Source organism: Myotis davidii, unplaced genomic scaffold (genome assembly GCF_000327345.1).
Source record: "Myotis davidii unplaced genomic scaffold, ASM32734v1 scaffold1221, whole genome shotgun sequence".
Lineage (NCBI taxonomy): Eukaryota > Metazoa > Chordata > Mammalia > Chiroptera > Vespertilionidae > Myotis > Myotis davidii.
Window position 1 is genome coordinate 234,946 of NW_006291616.1, and position 6,599 is coordinate 241,544.

Below are 6,599 nucleotides of genomic sequence, written 5' to 3' on the forward strand. Positions count from 1 at the left end.
CGGTCAAGGGCACATGCCTGGGTTGCAGGCTCAATCCCCAGTAGGGGGCGTGCAGGAGGCAGCCGATCAATGGTTCTCTCTCATCATTGATGTTTCTATCTCTCTCCCCCACTCTCTTTTCCTCTCTGGAATCAACAAAAATATATATTTTTTAAAAAATGACATGTGAGCTACAGGACACCCACTTTAAAATAAAGACATATGTATGGGTTACAACTGAAGAGTGAAAGACACACCATGGAGACACGAAGGAAGCACTCAGAGGTCTGCTGGACCACGGCACCAGTGCCTGTGACACCTGGCTCTGTTCACGGGTGGATGGCCATGTCTCTAGGTGCACGACACAGGAACGCTGCCCCCAGTAGCTCCTGTGGGCCATCTCCCTGCCATCTGCTCTGAGGTCTGTGTGGGAAGCATGTTCTATGTTGCAAAATAAGATATGCTTCAGGCCTCAGCTGAGGCACCTATTCCCAACTCTGGTGCCTTCCTGTAGCTCGAGCCCAGACAGCATTGCTGTTTGTGCAGAATCGCTTTTCCCCTCCAGGCAACATACCATGCGTGATGGGGCCGCTTGAGCCCCTGAAAACCATCCTGCTTAGCAGCCACCTGTGCAAGGCGGGCACCTCTCTGCTCAGTGTTATGGAATTCGGATGGGCATAGCAAGGCATTGTATGGTCCCCAATAGCTGTGCCTGTAACTGGTGGGAAGTATGAGCCCAACGAGCCAGCAAAACAAATCCGCCCGACGGGTCACCCGCGAGGCTGGCTTCATGTTCAGCTCTCTTCCAATACTTCTCTTACACTCTGAAGAAATTGACACATCTCTGGCGATTAGGGGGAGCAGAGGGCTGGACCAATCCCCTCTCAACCACGAGCATGCACACACCTAATTCTAAAGAATGTGCAATATGGAAAACAGTATGGAGTTTCCTCAAAAAATTAAATATGGACCTGCCATTTGACCCACCGATCCTGAAGGAACTCAAAACACCAATCAGAAAAAATATACGCACCCTTATGTTTATAGCAGCACAATTTACAATAGCTAAGATCTGGACACAGCCCAAGTGCCTGGCAGTAGACAAATGGATAAAAAAGCTGTGGTACATGGCAGTAGACAAATGGATAAAAAAAGCTGTGGTACATTTACACCATGGAATACTATGCAGCTGTGAAATAGAAGGATCTCTTGCCCTAGCCGGTTTGGCTCAGTGGATAGAGCATCGGCCTGTGGACCCAAGGGTCCCTGCTTCGATTCCAGTCAAGAGCATATACCTGGTTGCAGGCTCTTCCCCGGCCAACCAACCCATGTGTTTCTCTCACATGGATGTTTCTCTCTGTCTTTCCGTCTCTCTAAAAATCAATGGAAAAATATCCTTGGGTGAGGATTTAAAAAACAAAAAAACAACAACCAAAAAAGAAGGATCTCTTACCTAGGAGATGGCATGGAGGGACCTGGAGAGTATTACGCTGAGTGAAATAAGTCAGTCAAAGAAAGACAAGCATCACATGATCTCACTCATATGTGGAATCTAATGAACAAAATAAACTGACGAACAAAATAGATCCAGAGACATAGAAGCATGGAACAGACTGTTGAATCTCAGAGGGAAGATGGGGGTGGGTGGGTGGAAAGAGATCAACCAAAGAACTTGTATGCATATTGCATAGCCCATGGACGCAGATAAGAGGGGGGTGAGGGCCTGGGGTTGGAATGGGCAGAGGTAGGCTATAAGGGGTCAGTGGGAGAAAAAAGGGGGCCTATGTAATACTTTCAACAATAAAGATTTAAAAAATAAAAAAATAATGTTCAACAAATTTCCTTCCGAAATGCAATTTACTCCTTACTGAAGCAATATGTACACATAATTTTCAATGTGAAATGATACACCCCTTTTGCTCCCCACCTCCACCGCTCAGAGGAAAGGACTTAAACCTTGATGTTTCTCTACAACACACTTATATCTCTAGGTAGGATTGTTAAAATTTTAGAACTCACCTATTGACTTGCTATTATCGCAATCCTATTTTATTTTCCAAACCAGGGGCCCCCATCTTCCACATATAGTTATATCATAGCTTTATTTGTCAAATTAATATTTGGATCCTCATTTATAATGGCTGTACAAGTATTGTCCACAGGTATAACCTGTAATGTATTATGACTTTATTTCCCTATTGTACCATTTATAATTATTACCATTTTTGCTCACTTAGTTGTGTGCGTTTTTTTGTGGTTTTTTTTTGGTGTGTGAGTGTTTAATATATATATATATATTTCAGTTTAATATATTTTTATTGACTTCAGAGAGGAAGGGAGAGGGAGAGAGAGATAGAAACATCAATGATGAGAGAGAATCATGGATTGGCTCCCTCCTGCACCCCCCACACTAGGGATCCAGCCTGCAACCCAGGCATGTGCCCTGACCAGGAATCAAACCATGACCTCCTGGTTCGTAGGTCGATGCTCAACCACTGAGCCACGCTGGCCGGGCAAGGTTCACTTAGTTTTATAGCAAATAATCATCACTGATTCAGCCCCAAACATTCTAAAACGCTTCTCTAATGCGAACAGGTCAACTCGCCTCTCAGTTCCAAGCTGCTCCCTTGGGGACAGCCCTCCCGGAGCCTGTGTTCTCAGAGCCGGCTGGCAGGGGAAGGGCCTCGAAGCTGGCTTTACTCTCCGCTCTGTGCCAGGGATTCTCTGGCCCAGCCCCTGGAGAATGAGTCTCCTGTCTTTTGCAAAGACAGGTGGGGTCATCCCCTGCTTGCCTGGCCTGGGCTTGAACTCCGGGGTCCCACCGCTCCCCATTCAGACTTTCAACAATGTCTGCTTCCCGCCGAACCCACCCATTCTTCCTCTTTGAAGGTGCCCGTGCGGGCGTCTGCACCCCAAATCTGTTTTTTCCATTTCGCTCCCTTTACAGGCAGTCAGATTTCTGCTTCCACGGCAGTCAGCACCACATACTTAACTGTTTTCAATTTCCCCAAACGAGGTGGACGTCTCTCATCTGCCACCTCTTCCCTCACTCCCTCTCTCAGGCCGCGAGTGTCCTGGTAGGCCATCTGGGGAAGAGGTGGAGATGCACACGTGTGATGTCTGCCTTGTTCACCCGAAAACCTCCGTCAATCAGTTCTTAACTTTATGTCCAAGTCACAGAGATGATCTGTTTGGAATAGAAAGGGGTCGCGGGTGGGATCTGGTCTATGCAATTCAATCCCATGTACCATTTTCTGGGTCGCAGGCCTTGGTCCTACAGTTTTAGGGACATTTATTTATTTCTTTATTTAAAAAATATTTTTTTATGGATTTCAGAGAGGAAGGGAGAGAGAGAGAGAGAAATGTCAATGATGAGAATCATTGATCGGCTGCCTCCAGCACACCCCACACTGGGCATCCTGCAACCCGCGCATGTGCCCTGACCAGGAATCGAACTGTGACCTCCTGGTTCATAGGTTGATGCTCAACCACTGAGCCATGCCAGCTGGGCTAGGGAACCCTTTATGGACAATCGCATTTGTCTGTCTTCTCAGTGTCTCTCCCACGCTCGTGCTCAGTCTGAAATAACCCCGCTTGGTGCATAAGCAGAAGGAGTCCTCCCTGGGACTCTTCCCCATCATCCTGTCCACCCCCTCAGCCTGGTCCTTTCATCCCTCACCTTGTCCCTGACATGGCTGCCCTTGGCCAGGACCTTGGGTGCACACCCCAGGCTGGGCCTTTGGAGTGGGTTTCTCTGTTTTGCCCAGACCCAGTGCTGGAGACAGGGTTGGGGGAGCCTCAGAGCCCGCAGGTGGGGTGGAAGGCGGCCACACCATCATCTGGTCGCCAGGTGGAGCTCCGCCCATAGATCAGATATCTGGGGCTGTTGGCATATCTCCTGTATTTTATTATCCTGAAGGCTGTCTGCCTTCTGCCCAGACTCGGGTTATATTAGGAGCACTCTTTTTTAGTGATCTCAGCTTTGGAAGGCACAGGCTCTAGGAAGAGAATGGAGGCGAGAGAAACCACAAAAAAATAGATATATATTTCTTTAACTCAAGCAAAGGATGTATTCATTAGCGTTGTGTGATCCCTAATCCTTTATTTATTTTTTTAAAGCTTTAAAAACACAGTGCCGTGGAGATTAACATGTTGATGTGATAGCTCCGGCCTCTTTCCATCCTCACCATCTGGGGAGGCCTCTATAGCTAAGCAAAAGCCCTCTGTATGCCATGATGTGCTTAATAATTCCCTGTAGTGTATGAAGTTCTGTAAAACCCATTTTTATTTATATGTATTGATTTAAGAGAGAGAGAGAGAGAGAGAGAACTGTTGATTGATGCATTCATTGGTTGATTCTTGTATGTTCCCTAACCAGAGACCAAACCCACAAGCTTGGTGAATCTGGATGAGGCTCAACCAACTGAGCTACCTGGCCAGAGCCTATAAAACCCATTTCTAGCCCTAGCTGGTGTTGCTCAGTGGATAGAGCACTGGCCTGAGGACTGAAGGGTGCCAGGTTTGATTCCTGCCAAGGGCACATGCCCGGGTAGGGGACTCAATCCTCAGTAGGGGGCATGCAGGAGGCAGCCAATCAATGATTCTCTCTCATCAGTGATGTTTCTATTTCTCTCTCCCTCTCCCTTCCTCTCTGAAATCAATAAGTATATATTTTTAAAAAGATGACATTTCTTAAAAAAAAAAACCCTTTTTAAATAGTCAAGTGCAATTAAGACACTTTAAAGACATAAATCTGATTATCTCGGGTATAAATTCTGGGAATGTGTTAAGTATGTCTTAAAAACAGGAAAATGAAGTTTAAGTGTCATTAGAGGGAGTGGCTAAAAAAAATTAGTTATTAATATAACTAAAAGATATCAAAAGCTCTTTGGTGATATAGAACATATCTCCTAAAGAATGGACAGAGTGCCGTGGACAAGCCTGGGGCCACCATGGGAGCGGAGGCCACTCTGTGTGCCATGACCTACAGCAGATCACACAGCTATGTGTTCTTGGGAAGTGTATCATTAAGGGGGCTGATGCTTTGACTTTGAGGCACATTGGCCTTCTCTGGGGCCTTCCAGCAGGTTGGGGCCCAGATCAGGGGATGCTTGGTGCTTCCCTGATGGATACTTTATGTGGGTCTTGTGGACAGAAAGACACGGTCCAGACCTCCAGCTCTCAGGATGGACAACCAAAGCGCCCTGTGTAGAGCATTAAGAAGGCTCTATGGAGGTTCCTAAATGGAAGAGTAAGTGGAAGCTACACTGACACGTTTCCAGGACCAAACTGGAATTGCAATTAAAACACAGAAAAAGACATCCTGAATAATCAACTGAAGACTCGTTGGAGAGAACCCTGGTAACCAAGGATGGAAAGTGGAAATTGCATAGAGACTGGTAGAGGGTGTGGCAGCCCGAAAGGGCTGGCCAGGCTCCCATAGACAGCAGCTGAAGTTCTGGAGGGATATCTCAGAGTTCACGCTGAAACTATGGGGTCTAAACCACACATTGGGCTCCTCAGCCAAGAACGTCAAAACTGAGAAAGGTGCCCACATAACATCTAGCTGTGAAAACCAGCAGGGTTGCTGTTTGCCAGGGAGAGATGGCTGGAAATGCAGGCACCTCTTAAAGGGCCAACACACAAAATTTCATGTACAGCCATTCACCTTGAGCTCTAACAGAGAGAAGACAGAGTGGACTGGGGCTGTGTGAGCAGAAGCCAGGGTTCAGGGCTCTGGGGTTAGACCTTGGAAGGCAGACACCATGGTTTCCTATCCTGAGTCATTCTCTCACACTGTAGAGGACATTAAAGCTTTGCATGGCTGATAGCTCCAAACAGGGTACTCAGGGCCAGTCAGAAATAGCGTCTGACACTGTCCTGCACTAGAGATTGGGAGGTGTAGCAGATCTACTTAATACATACTAGAAAGCATAAAACAGGCAGCCAAAATGGGGAGACAAAGAAACAACCCCCAAACAAAAGAACAAGAGAATTCTCTAGAAGAGGAGATTATTGAAATAGAGATAGGAAATTTATCAGACATGGGGTTCATAGTAATGATGGTAAAGATACTCTACTGCATGAGAAAAGATATAGTAACTATGAAGAATGACATAGCACTAATAATTCTTTACAGCCTAACTAATAATTCTTTACATGCTAACACAGTGGAAGATGGCTGTGGGACAATATGAAACATAACAATATTTGCATAATAGGAGTGCCAGAAGGGAATAAAGTGAACAAGGAATAGAGAACATGTTTGAAGAAATAATGGAAGAAAACTTTTCTAACCTAGTGAAGGAAAAAGTCACACAAGTTCAGGAGGCACAGAGAGTCCCAAGCAAGAAGAACCAAAACAGGCCCATGCCAGACATATCATAATTAAAATGCCAAAAATTAAAGACAAAGAATCTTAAAGGAAGCAAGAGATAAGCAATTTGTTACCTACAAAGGATCTCCCATAAGTCTTCCAGCTGATTTTTCATCAGAAACTCTATAAACCAGAAAGGAATGACATGAAGTATTCCAGGTAATGAAAAGCAAGGATCTGAAACCAAGATTACTATATCCAGCAAGGCTATCATTCAAAATAGATGGTGACATAAAGAGCTTCC

The 6,599-nt window shown here is 45.7% G+C and overlaps 1 long non-coding RNA gene across 1 annotated transcript in view; it reads right to left on the reverse strand.

Annotated features, from left to right (window-relative positions):
• Positions 1-6,599, reverse strand: part of LOC107183296 — an 18,543-nt gene that overhangs the window by 8,864 nt on the left and 3,080 nt on the right. Inside the window, exon 2 of the long non-coding RNA XR_001514077.1 lies at positions 3,030-3,032. This is a non-coding gene — a long non-coding RNA (uncharacterized LOC107183296). The remainder of the gene's footprint in view (positions 1-3,029; positions 3,033-6,599) is intronic.